Source organism: Fundulus heteroclitus, chromosome 5 (genome assembly GCF_011125445.2).
Source record: "Fundulus heteroclitus isolate FHET01 chromosome 5, MU-UCD_Fhet_4.1, whole genome shotgun sequence".
Classification (NCBI taxonomy): domain Eukaryota; kingdom Metazoa; phylum Chordata; class Actinopteri; order Cyprinodontiformes; family Fundulidae; genus Fundulus; species Fundulus heteroclitus.
Genome location: NC_046365.1, coordinates 34,931,991 through 34,958,421, shown reverse-complemented (window position 1 = coordinate 34,958,421; position 26,431 = coordinate 34,931,991). Strand labels below are relative to the sequence as shown.

At 37.9% G+C, this 26,431-nt stretch overlaps 2 long non-coding RNA genes across 2 annotated transcripts; both read right to left on the bottom strand.

Moving 5' to 3' along the window:
- Positions 1 to 3,150: 3,150 nt before the first annotated feature.
- Positions 3,151 to 5,632, bottom strand: LOC118563217. Its single transcript, XR_004931105.1, has 4 exons — positions 5,548 to 5,632; positions 5,356 to 5,451; positions 3,686 to 3,781; positions 3,151 to 3,568 (listed from the first exon to the last, which is right to left on the bottom strand). It is a non-coding gene; the product is annotated as an uncharacterized LOC118563217 (long non-coding RNA).
- A 214-nt stretch (positions 5,633 to 5,846) lies between these two features.
- On the bottom strand, positions 5,847 to 8,375 carry LOC118563218. Its single transcript, XR_004931106.1, has 4 exons — positions 8,288 to 8,375; positions 7,044 to 7,186; positions 6,864 to 6,947; positions 5,847 to 5,918 (listed from the first exon to the last, which is right to left on the bottom strand). It is a non-coding gene; the product is annotated as an uncharacterized LOC118563218 (long non-coding RNA).
- Between the last annotated feature and the right edge of the window lie 18,056 nt (positions 8,376 to 26,431).

Here is a 26,431-nt window from a genome sequence, read left to right as displayed (position 1 = left end):
CGTTGACAGTTCAATAACTTTTCATACAGAAAACATCTGCAGCAAATGCCATTAAAGGGCACTGCCAGTGAGGATTTACACAAAAGACCTATAATGAAATTAAGATGCCACTCTTTCTAACAATGAGCTGTAGACTTCTGTTTTCTTAAACCAATGGGCCTGTCAGGCAGGATGTAGCGTGAGCACCGCTGCGCTTTGAACCCCATTATTTTCAATGGCATGCGCCGCACAAGTGCGCAGAAGTGCAGCGCAACTGCAAATGCAGCGCACCACTGCACCGCGCACGCTGCGGAGACTGCGCTGACTGCTTAGTGGTTGGTGGCTGAGAGGTGACAGGCTGATGAGGATGGTGGCTGATTCAAGAAAAGTCCAGAAAATTTCAAAATAAACAAACAAAAACCTAAATCATGACAGACTTGAGGAGCTCAACACACATCTGCTTTAATTCAATATGTTTTTCGAGTGGCTTTCCAATTTTGAGGAGTGCTTAAGATTAACAGGTCACTGTGTTCTTTGCGATGCGTACACACAGAGGCAGCAGAGCAGACAGCGCACCAGCATTGCGCACAAAATGCCAAATCGAAAGTGCAGCTTCACAGATGAACTGCAAAATTAATTTTGCACGTACCATCCCGGTTGTAACTCGGGACAAGTAAGAAACTGAGTGCACCGTGTGCAAAGCTGGCACGGATGTTTCAGCGTCCAATAAAAATGCTGGAGATCTCAAAGGTCACATGGACACCAAAAAACATAAAGCTGTGCGAAGTGGGAGTTCTTCTGCAAAGTGCTTTCTTAGAGGATGCGGTAGAAACTTATTTCAGTTTATTTATTTATAGATGTGAAAAGAGGGCTATAATTTTGTTGCAGGTTGTTAGAGATTATGTTTTCCTGGAGAAGTTACTTTTGTACCATTGCGGCTTAATAAACATTTTCATTAAACTCTGAGAAGTCTGTCTGGAATTGTGTTTCAAGGCCAAGTGTCCTCGTTTTTGGAAATCAAAGTATGGTCTTCCTAGCTAAATAAATATTTAGTATGGAACTGTGACACTTAGAAATGTATGAATGACATGGTGAAAATATGACTTTGAAAAATGAATCCCCATTTTTTTTTCTCTTATGACAGGCTAAATAACCCAAAAATACTGCTGTTAACAGCTCCCAATAGACGATCAGCCATAATTGTAGAGTCCAGCCTTCTTGCCTGAACTCTGAAGTTATTCTCTTTAAGATGCTGACCTTGTGTGTTAGGATCCAACGTCAGATCTCTCAAGCCACTTCCTTCTTCAAATAACTACCTCCTGGGTTTTCTTGTGCTTCTGAAGTTGTTCTTCACCACTCCTTTTCCCTCAGCTGTACATCTACCTGCCGAACTCCTTCTCTCATCCGCTCTCAAGATACTTTTTCTAAGAAATCCCAAGACATGTCACGCAGTCTTCTTGAGCCACACCCAGACCACACATCTCTGGAGATTTCCTTTAGCGCAAAGTACCTCCTCTGAAATCTACGATACCAGAAACTGGAATCATCAGTGACTATGGACATATTTTTACCTGGTGAGTGTCATGAAATAAATAACTAACCAATGGTTGGCCTGGATTCTGCATGTGGCTCCAACAACTAAGCTCAACCATGACATGTAAATATATATATGTTTGAATGGCTCTTCAGAATGGGTGTTCATTTACATCATAGGTGCTTGGTTTTTTTTCCATTGGGAAAAAAGAGGTCATTGCTTAATTATTAAAAATTTTAATATACTTTTGTAAACGTAAAATAGAAATGAAAATAATGTGTCACCAAAACTCTTTTTTATAGACAATCAGTACCTTAATACGTGGTACTGCTAATTCTGTTAAAAACAATGTATTAGTGCAGGTGTTTATCCCCTCTCAATAAATGTCCTCAAGTTAAAGTTTGTATTTTTCTAGAGATTTCAGAGTAATATTATGCAACTGTAACAAGTAGTGCAGTTACATAATCGTATCCAAAGTGTGTGGGTGCTGTAAGACTTTTCCAAGTAACTGACCCAAAGGATTCAGATGTCTACTTTCTCTAAACACAGTCCTCTTTTAGAGTTTATTCTCTGTCAGAAATAAAATTCAACATAGTCACAAATATGAATAATTTGCTCTCTTTTCAGATTTTTGCCTCAGATTTGGTTCAGCCTATTAAATTGCTAATGTATTCGAATACAGTTAAGACTCAACGTATCCCCTGGTTCCAAAGCCCTGGCAGCGGATCTGTGTGTGTGTGTGTGTGTGTGTGTGTGTGTGTGTGTGTGTGTGTGTTCTTACGCACCTATACAACAGTGGACCTTGGCGTGGTTACACAGTCACAAAGAGGGGACTACAAAGCAAACAGGGGACATTTTTCAGGTCCCCTGTTTGACATGCTTTAAATCAGGTCCAAATCATCTCTAAATCCCTTTCGGACATTTTTTTAATTTTTGCAAAGAGTGGACCTGAAAGTGTGTGAGTGTTAATGACTATAATCAGCAGTGCCTCTGCTGGATAAAGCATAGTTTAACAACTTATTCACACATGTCGTTTACACACACACACCATTATAATATGAATGGGTTGTGGCCCAAAGGAGTCTTGTAGACTGTAGAGGGTCAATTATGCAAATTACTTAAGAAGGAAGTCTCTTGAAACATAGTTTGATCTTTTTTTTTCTTTTCTTGTGTTTTAGCTAAACTTTGTATTAAAATAAAGCATTCAAAATCAGAAAAGTAAAATTGATTTTGATTCTAAAAATGTCAACAACAAGAAATAGAAACACGATGAGGATAGAATCAGAGATAAAATATTCAGTAAATACCTTTTGTATTAAATAATTATTCAAGAATAATGGCACATCTGACTTTGGCCACAGCTTTAAACCTGCATTTAGAAATGCACATTTTAGATATTGATTCCAATTCCAAAAACAGAGATCACCTTGTCCTGTGTGGAATAATAGAAGTCCGCTGTTTGCTGGTACACAATGACACAAGTTCCCTTTTAGATAGCAAGGGGTGATACTGACTCTACCAATTGTGTGAAAATAAAAAGAAGCTAACCTACCCCTATAAAACACTATACTTTATTTGCGAAAAGGCATTTTTTACACAATATAAAGGCTGAGTTTTAGTAAATGAAAAGTAGGATACTTTGTTACTTTTTTATTATTACAAGTATTTGGCATCTGTCTTTACAGCTTTAAACATGTTTAGTCCTACAGTACTAAAATGACAAGTTTTCACAAGGACTTGATGTCAATATATTTTTTTAATTGTATCTGTGTACTTTGGTATACATGTAGGTTTTTTGGGTTCCTAGCATTGATGCTCAAAATGTCCAGTATAATTCTCAGTACTTTTGGAGCCTGTTTCTCTTTGCTGTTATCTTGTTGTACATACAGTATTTTACAGCTTTCCAGTCTCTGTCATTATCCCTTAGAATCTGATTTTCATCTATGCATCTCTGACAGTGCACTTTTCCAGGCATCTTCATTTCTTTCAGGAAGTCTTTGAAATGGCTTTCAACAATGTCTCCCTCAGTCTTTGACCAGGGCCTTCTGGATTTTCCTGTAAAAAAATCATTAAAGTTACTAAAGGTATGGATAAATGAAAGTGATATATTATGTCAACAAATGTAAAGAGATTACATATGTACATTTTTCTTTAGTCAACGATTTAACATACCTTTTTTAATTGATTGCAATGAGGATTTATTAATGCCACCCATTTTGTTTTTAGAAATGGCTGCCCCTTCTTCAGGAGGTTCTTCCTCTGAGTGTACTGGAATAACAAATATGGCAATATTTATAATTGATTGAAGTGGTTTGATTTTTATTTAACCAGGATATGGTTCCATTGAGACAACATTTTTCAATAGTCCTGGCCAAGAGGCATCAATAATTATATACAGAAAAAGTTATATTGTTGAAAGAAAACGACAAACTATAAAAACAGGTACATTTTATTTAAATTAGCCTCAAAACCTTGTTGCTTTGAACTAAGAAAGGTTCAGTTAATTTTAATGAAGGAAGTTCTATTAGGAGTGTGCTGAATGATCAAGAGTCTTCTTGCCCAACTCAGTCCGGGCAAGGGACAGAAAAAAGCAGCAAACTGTGAATGAAAATTATACTAGTCGGAATTTCTCAGTGCAATTGGAGTACAGATATAGGATGGCAGAAGTACAAGAAATGCTTTGTAAATGAATGTTATCCAGTGGGAATTACTACCACCAGACAAATCAGGCCATCTTCACGCTGAATATAAATCACAAAGGGGTATTGGCATTTTTCAGTTTGTGTTGAACCTTAGAGAAGAGAGATAAAGGGAGTCTAGCATCCTAAGACATTGAGATCTACAAAAGATCTCCATAGTCCAACACAGACATACAAATTACGGTAAAAACTTCCTGTTTATCCACACTAAAAATTATTTCTAGGGGCTCGGCTACCAAGTCAGCTGACATTAAATACAAAGACTCTATTAAATGACGTCCCTTAGATTTTCTATTTTCCAAAAATGTGAGTGCTTCAAGTACATCAACAGCAGGGAAAGGTGCCAAATTTTAATCCTCACCAAACAAAACTGGATAGGTTTTCTTTTGTTATGATGCAGCAGAAACAGTCCATTTGGAATAAAATAAAAATCCAAATTGTATAAAATGCCTGTGAAAGAAGCAGAAGTCGATTACCATCTCCTTGGTTTTGCTGGTGTTTAGACACAGATGGTTCTTCTCACACCAGTCCACAAAGTCCCTGATTACCGACCGGTCTTCAGCAGCCTGGGGGGGGGGGGGATGCCGTCCGGTCCAGAGGCTTTCCTCTGTTTCAGCCTCGTCAGCTGACCTCTCACCTGCATTGGCGCGATTGTGAGGGGGAAGGCAGGCAGGGCCGAAGGTGTGGATGGGTCGGTCGTTGATAAGAATGGCGGTGGGGGGGATGGTAGATCTCTGGAGGGCTGGTGGTTGGAGACGTGTGGGGAGTTGATGGCAGGAAGGGGGCCAGTGTGGGGGGAGTCAAACCGGGTGAAGAATGTGTTCAACTCATCAGGTAGATGAGGTTGTGATCCGAGCGTCCCAGTTGGGAGAGGGGGGCGGAGGTGTAGGTGTTTTTAACATTGGTATAAAAAAGGTCCAGGGTTTTATTGTCCCTTGTTGTACACTTGACGTACTGGGTGAGCGTGCGGAGGGTGGAATGGAGGGAGGCATGGTTGAGGGAGTTATGCAACATTAATGTAAAAAAGTTTGGAAATTTCTACATAATAAGATTATTGATAAAGGATCATGAAAGTATCAAATCTTGACAATTTTTTTGAATATATTATTACATGCAGTGGAAAATATTAGACATATAACATACCGTTTTGAACTGATGGCAATGAGGGTTTCTTTGTGCCACAAATTTTCTTTGTTAAAGTAGATGCCTTTTCTTCAGAATGTGCTTCCTCCAAGTGTCCTTAAAAAACAGAGGGGAAAAATGTTGTGGTTGAAAGTGATTTATTTTCTAACATTCCTCACTACATGCAATGAAATTTTTAGAGTGATATCATACTCATGTCAACTGATGGCAGTGATGATTTCTTGCCAACAATTTTTTTGTTGAATTGGATGCATTTTCTTCAGAATTTGGTCGTGCTGAAATAACACAGACAGCAATTTTTATAGTTGAATAAAGTAATTTACATTGTTAGTGTTATACACTGCATGCAACCTAAGATCTTGCCTTCTTGACATGTGGTAGTACTCTGCACAGACTGGACATCTGCATCTGAGTCGCAATACTCCTCTTGAGCTGCAACATGTTTATAAATACTCATCCCTCAGGTTAGTGCCAGTCATTTCTTGGTAAATACTGAGTATACTCTCTAAGTTATCCATCTCATCTGTTGTTTGTGTACTGGTATGTGATGAACAGAGTATGTCCTGTGAAAACATTGGAAGAATTCATAAATATTAGGCAGGGTGGTATTTAACAGGTTCTTGCAATATCTCTCCATGTATCACTGACTGACTGTTAAATAGGTGTTATTAATAGGTGGAAAATAGGTCCTAATAATTTATATATATATATATATATATATATATATATATATATATATATATATATATATATATATATATATATATATATATACTGTATGCATTTAAATCAGAATGTGTAGTTATAAATATATTTTTCCACATGGTAATCCAAAGTATCTGATAATTTTATTGTTATGCATCCATAAAGATTTGTATTTAAAAAGTAATTTGACAAGCTACAAACAATTTGATAAGTTCCAATTTTTTTCACACAATTTACAATTTTTGTGTTCTCTAATTACAGATATGAGTTAAAATTCTGCTGTGGGTCTATCCAAATGCCCTTATTGAGTAGGTACACTTTAGCCAAAACAGAAGTGCATCAGTTGTTACCATGATACGTTCTGCTCAAATAGTGCAGTCAGTAAGGAAGAAGATGCACGCATGCACAGGGAGAACATGCAAACTCCATGCAGAAAGACCCAGGGTTGGATTTGAACCCAGAACCTTCTTGCTGCAAGGCAACAGTGCTAATCTCAGCACCACTGTGCAGCCCAGATTTTATACAAGATTATACAAAAATCCTTTATACAGACACAAATTCCTATCTATAAACACATAAAGATAAAATTCTCACATATTTTGGTTCACAATGTGGAAAAACTGCAACTACATATTTAAATTTAGAAAGCACAAAATATGAGTGAACTTTGGTCCCTAAGAGTCATATTCAATAAACATGAGCAATTTATACATTACAGTCAAATCTCTGCCAATGATAAGTATTGTCATACAGTAAATAGACGTAATTGTACACACCACTACTTGGGACTTGAAAAAACTTACTGTATGTGTATCTTGTCCTTGGTTTTTTACTTCATGGTGTTGTTCTGTTTGTTCTCCTGGAACATTTTTCTGCTCTGACTGGATCTGGAATGAAAAACACACATTATCCATAGTATTGCAGCAAACAAGAAAAGCACAGCAAAACATTTTATATAAAACCATGCATGAATGCATCCTTACCATTTCACCAATGCATAATTCCTCTGGAATGTGACTCAGGTGAGTGTCAGTCATTTCTGGGTAAACACAGATAACACTCTGTGAGATGTCTGTGAGATCTTTTCTGGTAGTTGTGGACTGCTATGCGATGAATGGAGTTGGTCCTGTAAAAACATTGGTAGAAATCAAAGTACATACTATTTACCAATTACCATTTAGGCCCCTGACTGCTTTGTGTAATTATCAGTTGTATTTTCTGTGAAAAAATACCCTGTAAATATCAAGTCTGCTATATATTATGTGACGTTACTTTAAAATGTGTTTATTTTTTATTTACATCCTAAGTAATTTCACCATGGTAACACATTGTGACAACAAAGTTTTCTTGATTCAGGATTCCTGACATGTTGTGTTTAAAGACATTTTTAATATCTAGCATTTTAAATATTTTTTTTAGTTCATTACAGGTTTCTACTTAGAATATTGATACCACATCTCTGTGTTTAAGGGGGTGGTCACAGTTCTGTAGCAGCACAGCCATTAATCACATTTGCATCAGAACAACAGGCCTGCAAACATGTTTGCACCTCACCCTTCCCCCCTCCCATTCCAGCATGCTTTCAGCTCGAAACAGAAAATAAGTATTGGCACAATGGAAGTATACCATTGTAAGTTTCTGTAAAACAAAAATTTACAACTAGAGATAAAAACCCCTGGATGGAAAAAAAACTTTTATGGTCTAATGTATATAATTAACAAATTGCAAAATTATGTTTCCTGACACTCCTAAAAAATTCAGGTGAAAACGAATTAAATAGGTCCTCTGGATGCATTTGTCTTTATTGAAATGTTTCATCTCTTTTCCAAGACACTTCTTAAGTCTGTGGGGCTATTGATAAACCCAGCCTTGTAAGCAGTGGCTTTGATTTCAACAAAGTTTCAACAAAGAAGAACCCATCCAGAGGACCTAATCCTTGTAATTTTACTCACAAATGAAGGTACACAAATACTGGAAATCCTATAAAGCATTAACTTACATTTTTCCACAGTTATCCAAAATGTCAGAGGATTTTATCTTTCTACATATACACAGACCTGTACTACCATGACAAACTATGTCTTTAGAACATTTTGGGCAAAACCTTACATGGCAATATATCACATACTGTAATACTAAGATGGTGTACAAGGGCTGAATTGAAATGTTATACCTGTATAACACAGAAAACTCCAGAGAGTCTGATATACTAATTCAACAAACATACCTTTCTCCTTGTTGATGAATCTTTTGTAAAATGTGTCTTTATCCCTCCCAGAAGAAGTGAAATGCAAAGCTTCTGTTTCTGGACAAACCCTTTTATGTCTAATTTTTCTCTGAAATATTTAGGAACAATCACATGGCAAGTGGTTAACTAGGGAGAGTTTGTAAAAGAAAACAAAGTGATGTATATATGATAAAAACATTCATTAGAAGTTAAAATGTGAACCTTACCTTGTTGTGGTTTGAAAGATGTAGATAAAAAGTTTCAAAAGTAACCTAGGTAAATTTGCCTACCTATTGGAAGGCAAGATGTATACGTAATAAGATTAAAATGGCTGCAAAAGGAGAAAAAACTCTCAATTGTGACTTTTGCCGCAACTGTTTCACAAGCCTTAAAAGAAGAAATTCGTCTTCTGCCCTGAATATATACCCACAATCCTGACAACTTGCCTGGACAAGGATTGGTTTTTAGAAATGTGATGTGGATGACCATGACTGGGAACCTGAAACAGAGGGCTCCAATTATGAGGAGTTGTAAGTTAATATCTAATATATTTGTAGTACATAATATTTAAAAATTTTTAATCGAATATCTCTAAAATTTCAAATCCTAAAAAAAACTAGAAAAACAGAAATTCCAAACCCATTATTACTAACTGTTAGTGAATCTGCTTGTCTGGATTGGTTTCTAAAAGCTTTAGTCTTGTAAATGTTTCTTCTTTGGGATGGATGTATGGATTGGAATGAAAACACCAGCACATTTCCCCTGTGTTTGGACGTAAAGAGTTGTCTTTTAATTCAGGAATGGTCCTTCGGCACATCAACATTAACATGCCGATTAAAGTACCCTACCTAAAGGTTGCTATTGTTCAGCTGGAGTACTGTGACAGAGGTTGTGCTTAGAAACTGACTTGATTTTAGACTCTATGCATTGAAAGCTCAAGTCTTAAGCCTCTTCCAAACCTTTTGTTTGGAGTTTTAAACAGTTTGGTCTATATCACAGTACTGACAAGCAAATCTAAACTTATATTCTTATTTTGTAGTGACCTTGAAAATGTGGCAAATTTTTGCTCATTAGCTCAACAGAAGTTTATCATTTCTGAAAGTTGCTTGAGAACCCTGTTTGCAATTTGTGTTGTGTTTAGGAGCCAGCATAGTGACAATGAAGCAGGTTAGGGGTACTGTTGGCTGTTAAAAGTGTCTGTAAGAACACAGAGGCAACTTGATGGTCGCGGCTGCCACCATGCTCAGTGGGTGTTACCCAAAAACTGCCATGAACCTTTTCTGGCATATAAATATCTCCATTTATAAGATGAAGACATATTTTAATCTGTAGCACAGCTATTTGATAACTGCCATCCAAAAACTTTGGAGCACCAAGCAACAGGCCTTGATAAAGGCATAAATCAAAGTATGGCAGCTACTCCTTAAAGGATATTAGGATAGGATAATATAATAATATGGTCATGACTTCAACAACACATCTAGCACACTTTGAGCATTGCCTGCCATGAAAAACAAGTTTAATTAAAATTGCCTATTTTCTAGACATCTACAAGAAGCTTGCTGTGGTGGCTAGGAAGCCAAAGAGTACTTTTATGATGCTATGGGCTTGCTCTATTTTGGACCACCTGAAGAGTCCCCGCTTGATTCTGGAGATCAAGCTGTAGATTCAGGTTCAAACTGGTAAGGTTAAATACCCATTCCTCCCACATAATCTTTTAGCATTTCTTTGTAATAGGGCGTGGGCGTCATGACGTAATGGCGTACCGTGCACGTGACCTCACCATCTCAGGAGCAACGGCCCTTGCCGCTTTGGTAGGACAAACAGGTAGAGAGCGCCCGTAGCCACCAGCCATTACACGCGCAACAGAAACAGCGATATGACCAACTTTGCAGCCGTTAAACTTTCGCAAGACGATGTCCCAGGCGCACGGTTTACTGGTCGAACTGTCGAAGAACACACCAACCTTCAGCTCAAACGATAGCTTGAGTGTCGAGGGCTTAAAAAGACTGGAAAACGGACCGAGTTGATCGAACGGTAAGTCGTTTTTTTTTCCTGCTCTGCGTTCATGGTGTCGTCTGCCGTTTTTTTTCTGTTTGTAATCACCGTCCAGGAATCGGTATATGTTGCCAATAGGTAGCTACAAAACAACTGTTTACATCTCAGAATCTTTCCCTTAAGAAATTCCAGCTGTACCTCTCCAGCTGAAATGATGACAAAACAAACAATCATGGTCAATTTAGGGACCTAAACCAATATCGCGAGGCAGGATAGACACGCAGACATGACAAAAGTGTAACAAAGGATGGCTCATTTCGTCGTGAGCTGTTCGACGTATGATAAGATTTAAGCTTCAATAAAACACCAAAAAACTCTTACCTGTTCACTACTTGATGTTGCTGGAATTGGGTCAGGATGTTCTTCGGTTGTGCCCTTTCCTCCAACAAAATGCTTGCTACATATGTACGTCAATTTGGTAACTGTTTCCGGGTTGAACTGTTGTGTAGGCCGACTGCACCGGTGTACCCAGCGCACACATTTCTCCTTGGCAGTCTTGAATTTCAGGAAATTAATGGAGAAAACATCCTTCATATGCGGCCGATCAGCGTACCTCGAGTCGCTGTTGCACGTTCCATAGCAACAATGTTTAAAAACCATGGTCTTAGACTTGGAAAAAGCAGTCGTTTTACCGAGTAAAACCAAGGGTAACGCACAGCTCTTTTACAGCGAAACAGCAGAGGACACATCAAGCTTGCCCTACCGCTTACCACGCGATATGACGTCTTGTGATGTCACGTTCTAAAAATAGCATTACTTTGCGTGGCCGCCATGTTGATTGCCTCCTTTACCGCTACTCAGACTACTGGCTATGACTACCACGTACTGTACTCCCTTTGCTGTATTGTGGGCTGTAACAGCGCAACACATGATCGCCATGGGAAAAACATAGAAAATGGGTTAACTTTCCACCGCTTTCCTGCCTGGAGGCGCAACCACGGAGTCGTCAGCTCGCTTGGATCGTGGCTTTAAGACGACCGAACATAACTTTCCACAGTATCCCAATGTCAATGAGAGTGTGTTCCCTGCATTTTCATTCTGGTAAGTTAAAGATGCACGGTTTTATTTTATAGCCTACATTGTTTCTTTCCTTCAACCGCGACACCACATACATGCACATAAATACTAAAACGGCAGTGGGAAAAGGCTCAAATATATGAGAAACCCGGAGGGTTTAGGGAGGGTTGGCAGTTAACGTTACTAACTACACCTTTGAAACACATAGCAGCTAGTTAAAAGTACATTACATGCGTGAGTGGTTGTTAGCACTAACGGTTAGCAGTTACTAAACTAGCAGGTGCCAGAGCCTGTCAGAGCACAGCTTACCTTTGTACGAGTTACTGTGTTCCCACTGTTTGCTGACTTTATGATCTGCAGCTCCTGAACCCATCCATTCGTGAACTGCACATGAGACTCCAAGGACTTGTAGCTTCGGAACTGTTCTGAAGTATAGGCGCTCACACCACAAACAAGGTCAACATACCAGTCCCTGGCTTCTCTATTTAATGTGTCCCGGTAAATTCCAGATCCTTTTCAGGATTTAAACATCTTTTTTTTTATCTATTCTTTCTCAACTCTACTTCTACGTCTCTTCTTTCAACGTTGTCAGAGTTATGTTAACGTTCGCGTAGCCATCAACATGGCTGCCACGTCCCACAATGCAATGCGGAACCCAAGCCCTATAGATATGAGAAGTGCTGTCATTCACTGCTTGACTGCTACTCTTGCTAGGGGTGGAGCAGCTGATATAATTATCTCCACCCACAGAAAGATGCACTATTGAACTTTTTGACAAAAATTTAAAAAAGAGGCAATCTTGTTTCAGGCTTTGGAAATCAATCCCAATAATGTTCATTTTATGCTCTTCCTGGTAGCTCAATATTTTCAAATTTGATTTAAATTCTTCCTTAAGAGAAACCATGTTTCATTATGTACCGGTCAACAATATTTCTGTACTGCAGATTGATGTAAAAATACATTGTAAAACAGATTTTTTTATATTAATAAAATACTATACAATGAATCGTGTGGCTGACCATTTTATTCAAAATATTTATTTAGTACAAAATACTTTTGGCTCGGGGTTATGTTTTTTGCTGTAAAAAATAACAGGTCATATAGAATAGTTATATGAATTTAGGATTTTGGCTGGATTGTGGCATGTGACTATCGCTGTAGACCATTTAAATGGGGACTTATATCATTATGTGCCAGCCAACAGTGGACTCCTGTCATTTAATGCCATACAAGAGGAGACTGTCTATTCTGTAGGCCTAAAGGAAATTTTAATGACAGCTTGACAGTACAGTAATGCCACATATATTTATTAGGGTAGCACTTTATTTGAACCTTAATACTAGTAATAGAATATACTATAGCTGTGTGTGAAGAGAGTGCTTTATTGAATGACATTTCTTATGTTATTGTCTTCACTTTTTTCATTCATGCTATAGTTTGAATGGCAAATAAACTTCTTACTGAAAGGATACCTACTTAACTATTTCCTGAAATTACTATATAAATAAATCACTTTAAAATCAGTACCTTAAACATGCCCAAATACCCTCAAGAAAGTGTTATGGCAATGTGGTTAAAAATAGTAAAGAGGATCTATTCAAAATGTTTACATCACCATTCCACACATACAAATGGCAAATGAAAGCTGGGACTTATAATTATTATGCAAACCCGTTTTTTTGGCAGTAAAATATAAAGTATTATTGGCTGGATTTTGGCATGTGACTGTCGCTGTAGACCATTTAAAAGGGGACTTATATCATTATGTGCCAACCAACAGTGGACTCCTGTCATTTAATGCCATACAAGAGGAGACTGTCTAAACTTTAGGCCTAAAGGAAATTTTAATGACAGCTTGACAGCACATTAATGCCTCATATATTTATTTGGGTAGCACTTTATTTGAACCTTAATACTAGTAACAGAATATACTACACTTGAGCCTATACATTATTATAGACATATATTATCAAGTTGTGTGTGAAGAGAGTGCTTTATTGAATGAAATTTCTTATGTTATTGTCTTCACTTTTTTCATTCATGCTATAGTTTGAATGACAAATAAACTTCTTACTGAAAGGATAACTACTTAACTGCTTCCTGAAATTACTATATAAATAAATCACTTTAAAATCAGTACCTTAAACATGCCCAAATACCCTCAAGAAAGTGTTATGGCAATGTGGTTAAAAATAGTAAAGAGGATCTGTTCAAAATGTTTACATCACCATTCCACACATACAAATGGCAAATGAAAGCTGGGACTTTATATTTTACTGCCAAAAAACGGGTTTGCGTAATAATTATAAGTATTATTGGCTGGGTTTTTGCATGTGACTGTCGCTGTAGACCATTTAAAAGGGGACTTATATCATTATGTGCCAACCAACAGTGGACTCCTGTCATTTACTGCCATACAAGAGGAGACTGTCTAAACTCTAGGCCTAAAGGAAATTTTAATGACAGCATGACAGCACATTAATGCCTCATATATTTATTTGGGTAGCACTTTATTTGAACCTTAATACTAGTAATAGAATATAGTACAGCTGTGTGTGAAGAGAGTGCTTTATTGAATGAAATTTCTTATGTTATTGTCTTCACTTTTTTCATTCATGCTATAGTTTGAATGGCAAATAAACTTCTTACTGAAAGGATACCTACTTAACTATTTCCTGAAATTACTATATCAATAAATTACTTTAAAATCAGTACCTTAAACGTGTCCAAATACCCTCAAGAAAGTATTATGGCTATGTGGTTAAAAAATAGTAAAGAGGATCTATTCAAAATGTTTACATCACCATTCCACACGTACAAATGGCCAATGAAAGCTGGGACTTTACATTTTACTGCCAAAAAAACGGTTTGTGTAATAATTATAAGTATTATTGGCTGGATTTTTGCATGTGACTGTCGCTGTAGACCATTTAAAAGGGGACTTATATCATTATGTGCCAGCCAACAGTGGACTCCTGTCATTTAATACCATACAAGAGGAGACTGTCTATTCTGTAGGCCTAAATGAAATTTTAATGACAGCTTGACAGTACATTAATGCCTCATATATTTATTTGGGTAGCACTTTATTTGAACCTTAAAACTAGTAACAGAATATACTACACTTGAGCCTATACATTTATTATAGACATATATTATCAAGTTGTGTGTGAAGAGTGTGCTTTATTGAATGACATTTCTTATGTTATTGTTTTCATTTTTTTCATTCATGCTATAGTTTGAATGACAAATAAACTTCTTACTGAAAGGATAACTACCTAACTATTTTCTGAAATTACTATATCAATAAATCACTTTAAAATCAGTACCTTAAACATGTCCAAATACCCTCAAGAAAGTGTTATGGCAGTGTGGTTAAAAATAGTAAAGAGGGTCTATTCAAAATGTTTACATCATCATTCCACATATACAAATGGCAAATGAAAGCTGGGACCTTATATTTTACTGCCAAAAAACTGGTTTGCGTAATAATTATAAATATGTGACTGTCGCTGTAGACCATTTAAAAGGGGACCTATATCATTATGTGCCAACCAACAGTGGACTCCTGTCATTTACTGCCATACAAGAGGAGACTGTCCAAACTCTAGGCCTAAAGGACATTTTAAAGTCAGCTTGACAGTATATTAATGCCTCGTATATTTATTTGGGTGGCACTTTATTTGAACCTTAATACTAGTAACAGAATATACTACACTTGAGCCTATACATTATTATAGACATATATTATCAAGTTGTGTGTGAAGAGAGTGCTTTATTGAATGACATTTCTTATGTTATTGTTTTCACTTTTTTCATTCATGCTATAGTTTCAATGACAAATAAACTTCTTAGTGAAAGGATAACTACTTAACTATTTTCTGAAATTACTATATCAACAAATCACTTTAAAATCAGTAACTTAAACATGTCCAAATACCCTCAAGAAAGTGTTATGGCAATGTGGTTAAAAATAGTAAAGAGGATCTATTCAAAATGTTTACATCAGCATTCCACACATACAAATGGCAAATGAAAGCTGGGACTTTATATTTTACTGCAAAAAAACGGTTTGTGTAATAATTATAAGTATTATTGGCTGGATTTTGACATGCGACTGTCGCTGTAGACCATTTAAAAGAGGACTTATATCATTATGTGCCAACCAACAGTGGACTCCTGTCATTTAATGCCATACAAGAGGAGACTGTCTAAACTCTAGGCCTAAAGGAAATTTTAAAGACAGCTTGACAGTATATTAATGCATCATATATTTATTTGGGTAGCACTTTATTTGAACCTTAATACTAGTAACGGAATATACTACAGCTGAGCCTTTGAAGTTATTACAGACATATATTGACAACTTGTGTTATAACAGAGTGCTTTATTGAGATATTTTAAAACAATAAGTTATTGTTTTCACCTTTTTCCTCCATGCTATAGTTTGAATGATACATTATATTTATTAGACAAAAAGATAACTATTTTCTGGCCTGACTACATCCATGAATTACTTTAAAATTAGTACCCTAAATATGTCCAAATAGCCTTAAGAAAGTATTATAGTCCTTGCTTAAAATTAAAATAAGCACACTGGTTTTATAAAATGTTATATATTTGAAAGACATTATTTTGTTGGTAATACTGCAGCCCTTGATATCAATGCCAAATTACTTCTGAATTACAGTTTAAGCTTTATTTATTTGAAGTGATAGTGATTATTTATAAAATGCTTGGATCACAGAGAAAGGTAATCATTCAATAGAAGAAACTGGTGCACAGACAGATCCACTGCATTACAACAGAGGCCCCCTCTTGGATAAGTAGATGTCGTTTAAGAATCTAAGTCCCCTCTTTGCAATTTCTCTAAAAAGTAAAAAAAATAAATTTGAAGGTAATATAGTGTGAAAAGGTCTTACAAGAAAATTTTGTATGATATTTATTTTACAATTAAATAACTAGAAACACATGTCCCCACTTGACAGTTTACACTGACAGTGCACTGTTTGCTAGATAGACGTGTATGTGTGTGTGTGTGTGTGTGTGTGTGTGTGGCCACTGCAAAACCCAGAACAGATAGAAACTTGGCTTCGGTTTTCTGCTTTTCTGTGCTGAACTCAGGAGTCTTTGAAGTCAATGCCATGGTTTTCTATTCTGTCAGGGACATTTGTTCATGCAATACCCTCTTGCTCTTTGATATTTACATACTATTTGACAAATCCCACATATGCCTTTTTGCATAGAAAGGAACATGTGAAATATCATTCTTTTCTGAAATAAAAGAGGTTCCTTTGATGTACTCTTTGTTGGAAGGGCGATTGTGAAAAAAGTTTAGAAGATAGTAAACCAAACACAATTCAAGAACTCCAGTGGCGCTGTTTAAACAAGTTTGGCCTTAAGAGCACATGTAAAAATCTTAAAATTTGTGAACCATGCAGCAAGACATTTTTACGGCTATTGTTTAACCCACAATAATGATGATTGAATACATAACTCAATGCCCCATCTCTAAATTGTGATATGCTTCTCAAATTAGTAATGCAGGTTTTAGTCACAGCATAACATTTGGTAGCATAAAATAATCAGATAATAACATTTTAAAAATCAGATTAAGGTACCCTACCTCTCCGTTATACTGAAACTAACGAAGGTCTAACAGAGGCTTTGATGGAGAACGGAGAAGCTTTGATACCCAATCAGAATGGATCAGCCAACATGTTGATTTTCAGAGAGAATTAATGTGATTCTCTTTCCAATCACTACAATTTTGGGGTATAAGTCATTTTCTTTGAATGCATGTTTGATAATTTTTTGCATGGAAAGAGCTAACCTATTTTTGACAGCATACATGTAGCGAAGTAAAAAGAAAAACTCCCCTTTAACAGTGTTGTGCCATTACGCATGTTTTAAGTTATTTAATATTTAATAAATAACTCTCGGCCTGTTAGGTATTTTCTGGTGAATATCAGCCCAAACAACTGATATCAGGATAATAGTTAAAAGGGATGATTCGAGCACTGGTATTCTTTTAACAACAAATACTGCACACATATGGAATAAAGGACTGACAACTTCTCTTCAAGTTCAAGAATTTATTAACAGAAATAAAATGTACATCCAGAGAACACACCACTATAGAATGCTGTTTATTTGAATTAACATTATATTTCAGTTTTCTTTACTAGGCTAGTGAAACGTAACTAAAACTACTAAGCAAAATTATGATAAAAAGAAGCTGAGGAGCTATGTACACACAAAATAAACAAAAAGGACAAAATAAAAATGGTTGAAAATCATCACAAAAATAATTCAATGGATCTTGGTTCACTGCAAGTTAGAAAAACAAATTTCATCTTAAAGAATGTGAAATGAGATTGAATTAGTGTAACTAATTTAGAACATAGTCAGACTACAGATTCAGATTTTATTCATTGCTCCATGGCAAAAATCACAAAAACAATCACTTTCTGTCATACATTTCCCTTAAGAAAAAGGGAGCAGAAACAAGATAAAATCTTATTTTTTCCACCCCTAATCAAAAAACGGAATAACTTTGCTAAGCGGCTTACAGCCAAAATAAAGCATTACCACAACAAACGTCTATTTTTAAATAAACCAACAAACATTTTTAAGGCAAATATCAACATTCACACAAAATATTATATATATATATATATATATATATATATATATATATATATATATATATATATATATATATATATATATACTGCACATATACATAAACATATACAGAAATACATATACAGAACAGAAAAAACTATTAACCTCTTCATGTTAATACTGACTAAATACACTTTATTTATGTCATGGTGCGGTTTTGGCCTGGCTGTTTCCCCTGTTATTTTCCAGCACCTTCTCCTCTCACACAGCTCAGCCTTCACTCCCTCAGCAATCAGTCACACCTGTCAGACACCAATCAGTCAGAACTCACTCCATCTGCCAGCCTCTACAAAAGCCTCCCTCAGTCTTCTCTTCCCAGCCGGATCGTCATCAGTCACCACTCAAACCTCGTCTGCTGATAGAGATTTTCCCACGTCTGTCAGTCTGAGCTCCTCTCTCCTGCTAGTCTGAGTTTCCCTCGACTGCAGCCACGCGTTCTTTGGACTCTCTCCCTGCTGTTCTCCTCTGCACCTCTGGTTCCACAGCAGCTCCTGCACCTCCAAGAACTCTCTCAGCCGTGCTGCTGGTCTCCTGCTACCCCAGCGCTCCTAGTCACTTCTCTGCTGAGCAGCTGGTTCTCTCAGCGCAGCACCCGCAGCTCTCCAGCTCTCCCCGGTCCTCCAGCTCCTGCTTCCATCTACATCCTTCAGCTCCTGTCTGGTACAGCCTCTTCTTCCACAACTCATCCTTCATTCAATCAACTCTCGGAAATAAGCCCCGTGTGTTTGGTTCATCTTGACAAATCATGACAATTTATACATATCATTAAATTGACAAATATTGAGATCTTTATTAAGTGAATTCCACAGTTTAACCCCAATGACTGAGGATACATCTGTTTAAGTTTTGTACATGCAGATTGGTGTTTGAAATGATATTTCCTCCAACTAAACTCATTTTCTGAATGGAAAAATTTGTGTATTTTTTCTGGTAATTTTCTACATCTTGCTTTAAACATAATTAACAGTGTTCAGAGCTTTAAACATGTGTTATGTTCAACCCATTCACAATGCAAATCTGAGTAACATAAAACAATCTTTGAGGAAATTTCATTTTAAAGAATGATTTGCTCAGTAAAAATCAATAACCTTTACGACACTTGATTTCTATTAATGCTATTTCTCCAGGAAATAATTAATTGGTAATTTAGGAAGCTAGAGGACGCTGTAGCAGATCAGTCATTAGCTTGATGGGTTAATCCTAAAGTTACACAAACGGCATTAAATTGACAATGTTCCCTATTAATGTTCCCTATTAATCGAATGCTGGCAGCACAAACAAGGACAAACATGCTTACAACAAACCGTAGTTACGTATACTCAGGGTGGTGGTAAGCTATTAAGGGGGGCTAACTAACGGCTAATGCTAACGGAATATTTGCGCTCCCTTAAAAAAAAACAAAAAAACGTTTAAGCCATATTTTGTGGTAATGAGTGGACCAGAAAACTCAAACATTAACAATCCATCGGTGTAAATTTCGTTTTGGAAATAAAGTTTGCTGTAACGGTAAACACACCCAAACGTATCAGCATAGCATTGTATCAAAGGTCCCTAACGGGTAGCTTAGCTTAGTCTTTTACCTCAGTCAAACCTTTACACAAAACAGTAAAAGACATCAAACCACTTGAATGATTAATTTTCCCCTGCTTATTTCTCTGCCAAACCTGTGCCCCTGTGTAAGTTTGGTTGACTTTGGGCCGTCTGGTTGGAAGAAGTTGCTTCAGGGTGAAGCTTGTTGTCTGGTTGGGCGACAGGGCAGCCGGGGTGAAAGCGGTTTGGGCCGGCTGGTGTCTGAATCATGGCTGGGATCTTGGGGTTGAACGCTGGTCCAATGGACCTCCTTCCTGACATGGCGTGTGTTCGTTCTCTGGAGGGCCTGCACAGTTTGAAGGGTGACCTCAAATCAGCTTTTCTCTTAGCTCAGCCTTGCCGCATAAGACCACTTCACGCCGTCTTGACTCAGCTTTACCGCAACAGCTGAGAAAGGTTACAAGCAGACCGTTTGCATGCTTTTCAGCTGTTTATGTTCCGATGTGGGTTTCACAGAAAACAGACTTTACTTAGCCTGGCTGGCACTGCAAATGTGCATAGATGTCTGAACCCCATTCGGACCCAGGTGGCTGTCTCCCCGGTGCCAACCACTCCTCACGAGGGCTCATAGGCAAGAGGGAGATGTGAGGAAGACAGCTTAGCTTTGTTGCGGTGCCACCCGCTGTGATGGGGGCAGCTCCCCAGGGGAAACAGTCTGATTTTGTCTCTCCTGGTTGATTTCAGAACAACAGGAAAAAACCTCCTACAGAACCTAGCTCAGAGTGATCGAACTTCTGACATGGCTGACTAGGTGTTTGAGAAGACATAGCACACATTTGTAAAATACAGAAGCACTGATCCAGAAGTACTTTCTGTGTTAAAGAAATGCAAAAGGTTAACGGCAGTAGTAGCTCCTTCAGACGCTTCATCTGGGAGAAAAACACAGCTAGGAAGCCTCTCTTTTGCTCTTTACTCCTTACTGTAAATGCATTTCAGTCAGCGGTTAAGGCGTCATAAACACAACATTTATGCAAAGAAAGTTCCTATTTTTTTTTTTATAATTTAGGAGTGACAGGAACAAATGCCTCCTGCTGTAGTGCTGGCTGATAAGAGCAGTCTGATTGCAGCAAAAAGGAGTGCTTTGGATTTCAAAAAGCTCTTGCAGATGGTGCCAAGCTCCAAGTGTACCAGCAGTATTGCCTGTACTACATCTGAAAATAAGAGCTGTGGAACTCGGCTGCAGCTGTCATTGTACATATTACTGTTTATGTAGTGGAGCAGAAGCGACCATTGGCTGTAGCATGCATATAGTTTATTTGATCAATATTAACAGCCATATGGCTTGTCACATAGTATAAACCTTTGTGATTTATCTGCAAGAATATTCCTGTTAAAGATTAAATGTAATCAATAGAGCACTGTGGAGGTGAAATTATCCATGTTGTTCATGTTGTTGGACTGGAGAGAATCATATAGACCAAAAATTGTGTAAAGAATTAGATCCAGTAGATTGGAAATTACATAAATAATGAAACTGCTTTGGAAATTGCAAAGAAAGTTCTATTTTTGCCAATGAATCTTACTTTTGGAATTATTAATTGATGCTATTTTTTTTTTTTGCTTCATTTTCATAACACCAAAATAAACCTGTAAAAATAATTAGCTGACAGCATACAATGCTATTTTTAAGGTCTGTAGGGATGACTGCCTATACAATACATATAAAGGCATAGTATGCAACATTTTTCAGTAAATAATGTGTTCCATACCGTTTTGGATGATTAAATGAGTCATTTCAGGTTGAACAAAGGTTTTCTCGGCCGCCCTGGTGGTCTGTAGGGGAAATACTGTACTTGCAATTGCAGGAGCCCTTGGCCCGCACACAGGCTCAGAAGTCTCGTGCAAGTCACGCGCCAAAGCAACATCAAAGAACCGCAAGTTTTTTTTAATTATTATTTATTTATTTTTTACTTTTTTATTTTTTTTTGAATGTTGGCGAGGCGGTAGCGTGAGTTTGGCGAGGCTCCTGCCTCGCCAAGATAGCGCTGCGGGAAACCCTGATGTTCATACTTTCACTGTGTTAGTCATTGTTTTACTGCCGTTTTTTTTACTTTTCGTTGCGTTCGCCTGTCTGCTAAGCTCAAAACAACCGCGCCTGGCTTGACGGAGAAACCAGAACAGCTGAGCATCTCTATGACAGTGCACTTTTACTTTCGCCCTCTGGAGGGAGCCTCGCTGGAAAATCAACCCCGATTGCATAGTATACAGACCCACTGGTGTTTGTGTTTTACTTTTAATTTGCGTTTGTTTCCTGACTCGTTCTTGATTGTTGCCATGTAGGTTTGACCTTATCAGTTCATTCCTCTGTTCTTTATTGTGGTTGGGTCATGTCTTGTTAGTTCATTCCTGTCATGTTCTGTGGCAAGCTTCTGACTAACATGCCAGAAGTCACCAGGAGATAATGAAAATGTAACAGTTTACCGTAATGCAGGAATCTCTAAATGTCTGATCCAGAAGGGGTTCCTTTAAAGTGGAAGGAGGATTCTATGTGAGAGGAAAGGAGGAATCGGTGAACTGAGCACATATTTGAATTGATTTTGAGTAATGGTTGCTGCAGTTTAATCTTACTGGTCTTGGAGATGGAGTTCTAAGCCAGGAAGGGTTTTCAGAGTCCAGGGTGACGATCTGTGGGATAAAGAACTCATGATAGGTGGTGGAGTGCTGGAGGGCGACCAGGTTACGCTGGAAATCAGAAGGAGGTGGAGCTTCAGGGTTGCCACTTGTGAAAATTTCATATAATGAGACAACTGCACAAGATGGTCTGGGCTGTGAATCCAGGAGGCGTCAAAAGCAGGGAATCTAGGGAGGAGCTCAAAAGGAACCTTGGAAAAAGATTGGAGTTAGTAAAGTTTTAGAAATGCAGAGAAGCAACAAAGAGAATCACGTAATGATTGACAACCAGCTCCTGCTAAGCCTGGTTTATGCTTGATGTATCCACGAGGTCCGGGCAGCCTTATTATGTCATTGTGGCTACCACGCCCCTCTGCATGTCCAAAACTTTCCTCTCTCTGTACCTATGAAAATTCCTAACTATGTGGACAGTCCATTGTGGAAAAACATGGCAGACGGGCAAGCGCTCTCTATGGCGGCGGTTCATAAATATGTAAATATATTATATTATATAAATATGGCTCATAAAGGTCACTATGATCAACAAATTGTTAGGAATTCCTGGCCAAGAAATCAGTCTTGGAAGCGTTGTGCTTAAGTAAGAGGCTTAAAAAATGTTTGAAACAACTGTGTTTTGTACTTCTGTGTGCGGTGTAGTACGCTGTGCGTAGGAGCGCTACGCTGCCCTCTGGAGTTTAGGAGAATAGTGCGACTTTGGAGGAAAAGCCGCACGGAGCATAAAAACTGCAGACGTTGTGTCCGCACGTCTCATTTCTGCGCAGATCATAAGTGTGTGTCAAGCATAAACCAGCCTTTATGTTTTAGCTTATAAGCTAGATAGGACTTGGGTGTGCTAAACCTCACTGCTCTGCGCCAGCCTCTGGAAAAACCTACAGCTCCAAGGGAGAGAATGAAAACCCCGCAGACCAATACTCCCAAATCCCTGACAAATCATTTTTGTTCAGCTTCATACTTGTTTTTGTGCAACCTACATAGTCAACCCTTCTGCTCAACTCACAAATGCATTTTCCTTACAAAAGTTTACATAGTTTATATACGTAGCTATTGCAACGATATTTTAAGCTGCATTTGGAATGAAAATAAACTAATGGATAAAACCTCAATATGCAGTTTAACCTAACCAGTTCTAAAGATCCAGCAGGCCCCAATGACAAACCTTATCACGGCACATTACGGTGAATAATATTTGTCATAAACTTTTTTTATAAACATCCAAGACCTCTGATGACTCAAAAAAATGCTGATGTTCATTCCTTGAGTAAAAATAAATTGTGATTTTATCACCTCATATTCTTTCAGAGTAGTCTTGTATGAAGAGGGCGAGGTAGGTCATGAAGTACTGAAATGTTGCTAAAATTGCAAACATTTAGCCCGCTCGCAGACGGTATGTCCCAAACGCTTACATTATGGATTTAGGAACACTGCAGAGTTAATTTATACACGTTGATATTTTTGAAAAGCAACACTGTCTACATTTCCTGGAAAGCATTTTGGATTCCATCGTGCATGAATGGTGCTGTACAAATAAGCACCCCTTATTTAAATGCAATATTTTTTTCAGCTTCCATGGTGATAACACAGTCGTCTATAGGATTTTCTGCCAACCACTGCTGTGTGCACGCCTAGACTAGGGAGAAAATGAACATAGACACGCAATGGGTATGGAACAGAACTGAAACAGGTTGAACAGAGTAACACGCATTCGTAGTTCAATGCAGAAAAGCTCACTGGTTCATGTTTTTGTCTCCTATATTCTGTAAAAGTCCACCACTAAGCCAATGGGCTGCCTACTTGTAACAAAAGGAGAATACGCATTCATTTTCCTCCTCTGCTCACAGTCGGCATCATAGCTTCGGACTTTTCTGTCTTGCTACCAGCTGAATGCAAGTCACAGCTGTTGTCATGATATCCCCAGTGACTCCCTCCCTGTCACTGGAAAAGCTCTCTCTCCCCCGTCTTGTTCTGTCCCAACTAGTCATCTAAGCTCCGCCCAGGGACACGCTGTAAGGCTCGATCAATAGGTCACACTTGGAAGAGGCTTTCCCTGTTTCCCTGCTGTCATCTTGATACTGCAGATTGGCTCAAATCAAACAAGTAGCCTCATTCTGGCAAGGTTTTTGTTTTGTTTTTTATACCGCCACATCTGTCCTAATCTGTTCCCTCTTCTGTCCCTCTGCCAGTTTCTAGTTTTTCGCACTTTCACCGCTCTTACTTTCATGGTTTGTTTCTAAGTGATGAAGCAGGATGAAAGGAGCTTAGAGGCATTATCCTAAAGCTGTTCTTTCTATGAGCTTTTGCTCTTTGTAGAAATAACTTTTCAAAAATAAACAACAGGCAGTAATTGAAAGACAGCACAGGAAAAAAAAATCAATTTTAAGCCAAAGAAATTTGAGAGCTAAACCAAACAACTGCCTTGATAGTCATTGATTAAAACCTTTGCTTTGCTGCAGCAATCTTGCTGTACTTTACCTCAGTTTTACATTCCATGAACCATTTTTAAACTTATGTCTGATGAAGTTAGCATCTGATTTTATAAGATTTATATGAAAGAATAGCAAAAATAAGGCAGATTTGGGGATTTTAAAGGTAGAGCCCTTTTCAGAAAGCTTGTGAAGAAAAGGTGTCTGACAGCTTGCCTTTAAAAGAAAGCAGAGAAAAGAACTATTCTTTTCACACGGTGGTTGTGCCTAACTTGGTGAAAAGAAAGGTTTTCCTCATTAAACCGCAGCTGTTCATATTTGGTCATTCAAACCGATAAAGCAGAGGAGTCTCAGCTGTGTGTGCTTGCAAACAGCAGATGACTGTTTTGGAAGAAGCTGAGTGACATTCATTAGTTAGAGCAGCATGCTCTGTGATGCCAGCCCTTCCTCAACCACATAGACCATTTTGGCACAGTGACTACCTCAGTTGATGGCTGTAAATTATTAGAATCAGAATACTTTATTGAGAGATAACTTATTTTGTTCCAGTTACTCAATTTAAATGTATATATATATATATACAATTTACAAATCAGGGCTGCACAGTGGGACAGTTGTAGCGTTGTAGCATGGCAGCGAGAAGGTCCTGGGGTCTTTCTGCATGGTATTTGCATGTTCTCCCTGTGCATGTCTGAGTTATTTCTAGGTACCTCCCACAGTCCAAAAGCAAGACTGTTGGGTTAATTGGTCAATTATAAATTGCCCTCAAGAATGAAGAATATTTTATTCTTCACCGCGATTAAATTTCTCTTTGGCTACTTCGGTTCACATTACAGTTCACATTACACATGATGAAGGCAAAAAACTCACAAACAAACATGCAATAAACAAGGGTAAAATCTATATAAATATATATTTAGCGTACAGGAAAGTCACAGATAAAGATAATGAGGTAGTATGGCGCTTGGTGACCTGTCCAGTCCAGGGTGTACCCTGCCTCTCACCTGATGACCAGTGGAGATAGTCTTTTTAGACTCATAGCTTTAATTTTCCACCCTACGACAAAACATATATACTTGAAATTAGCCCAAGAAAAAACATTTAGGCTCTATGAATCAACGGAGGATATGAAGTGTTCTGTGCAAATCCTTTTGACCTGCTTTGTAAGACTTTGTGGAGGATGTTAGCGTTACCATAGTGGGATTGTGAGAAACAAACGGAGCTAAAGAGAGAGTAACAAGGATAAGGATAAGTCAGCAGCAGTGGGATCAAGGGGCTATTATTTCTTATTACAGTTACACATTTTTTCAAAGTTTACATTTTTTTTTAAATTTAGTTTCATTTAGTTTTCTCTGGGTTCCCTTCGCCTCGATTTCTGATTGGCTACACATCACATTCAAACGGCTACGTGCTCGTTTGTCCTCAGGGAACATCACACACACTAGGATACCGGGACAAGACGATCCAACATGTTAAATATTCCCGTTTTGAGGTTGGAGCGATCCTGACATTCTATCGAGCATACCCGATCACTCTTAATACATCACACATGGCAGGAATATCTCTTAAGATTGTTATGAACCACGGCAATAGTCAGGGCCTGTTGCAAGAGGAAGATCGGGCAAAACTCGGGCTTCAAATCCTGCCGTGTGAACCAGCCTTCACAGAGAGCCAACAGAGGTTGTCGTACATGTTCCAAAGCAGCAATATTTCTACTGGCAGTGAAACGAGTGATCCTTTT